At 61.5% G+C, this 1,479-nt stretch overlaps 1 pseudogene; it reads right to left on the reverse strand.

Annotated features, from left to right (window-relative positions):
* LOC102843531 overlaps positions 1 to 1,479 on the reverse strand; it is an 85,449-nt pseudogene that overhangs the window by 43,397 nt on the left and 40,573 nt on the right.

Here is a 1,479-nt window from a genome sequence, read left to right on the forward strand (position 1 = left end):
CCCCCTACACGGCTCATGCACCCACAAAATCCAGCTCTCAACTTTGGGACTGGCCAAAGTGCCGTGTGCAGATTCAGTGGACGGTGGGAGTGGACTTGAATCGGGACACACTCTTGCAGCTCTGAGCCATGACCCCCATCTTCAGGTATCTCATTGGTCAACCCCCATCCGGCTCGCGCCCCCAACTTCGAGCCAGCTCTGAACTTTGGGACTGGCCAAGTTGCCGTGCGCAGGCGCAGTGGACGGTGGGAGTGGGCTTGAATCGGGACACACCCCTGCAGCTCTGACCCACGACTCCCATCTTCAGGTATCACATTGCTCCCCCTGGCCTTGCTTGCGACCCCCCCCACCAGCTCTGACCCAACTCAGCCTGCGACCCCCCCACCAGCTCTGAAACTTGGGTTTGGCTAAGGTGCCATGCACAGACGCAGTGAACGGTGGGAATGGGCTTGAATCGGGACACACCCCTGCATCTCTGACCCACGACTCCCATCTTCAGGTATCGCATTGCTCCACCTGACCTGGCTTGCGACCCCACAACCACCACCTCTGACCTGACTCGGTTCGCGAAGCCCCACCCCCCCGCCAACTCTGAACGTTGGGACTGGCCAAGTGCCGTGCGCAGACGCAGTGAACGGTGTTAGTGGGCTTTTATTGGGACACACTCGTGCAGCACTGACCCACGACCCCCATCTTCAGGTATCACCTTGCTCGCCCCCGAACCGGCTCGCGTCCCCCTCCCCCCTGCCAGCTCTGAACTTTGGGATTGGCCAAGGGGTGTGCCCAGATGCAGTGGACGGTGGGAGTGGGCTTGAATCTGGACACACCCCTGAAGCTATGACCAACGAACCCCGTCTTCAGATAGCGCATTGCTCAAACCCGACCCGGCTCATGCAACCCCCCTCGCCAGCTCTGAATTTGGGACTGGCAAAGGGCCATGCGCAGACCCAGTGGACGGTGGGAATGGGCTTGAATCGAGACACACCCCTGCAGCTCTGACCCACGACACCCAGACTCCCATCTTCAGGTATCGCATTGCTCGCCCCCCAACCGGCTCGCGTCCCCCGCCCTCCGCCAGCTGTAAACTTTGGGAATGGCCAAGGGCCGCGCGCAGACGCAGTGGATGTTGGGTGTGGGCTTGAATCGGGACACAGCCCTGCAGTTCTGACCCGCGACCCCCATCTTCAGGTATCACATTGCTCCCGCCCTGACCTGGCTTGCGACCCCCCTCAGCCAGCTCTGAACTTTGGGATTGGCCAAAGGCCGTGCGGAGACGCAGTGGACTGTGGGAGTGGGCTTGAATCGGGACACACCCCTGCAGCTCTGACCCACGACCCCCATCTTCAGGTATCACCTTGTTCCTGCCCGACACGGCTCGCACCCCCCCTCCCCCGCCAGCTCTAAACTTTGGGACTGGCCAAGGGCCGTGCACAGACGCAGTGGACGGTGGGAGTGGTCTTGAATCAGGACACACCTCTG

This window comes from Elephantulus edwardii, unplaced genomic scaffold, assembly GCF_000299155.1.
Source record: "Elephantulus edwardii isolate Elephantulus edwardi_28Jun2011 unplaced genomic scaffold, EleEdw1.0 scaffold00417, whole genome shotgun sequence".
Lineage (NCBI taxonomy): Eukaryota > Metazoa > Chordata > Mammalia > Macroscelidea > Macroscelididae > Elephantulus > Elephantulus edwardii.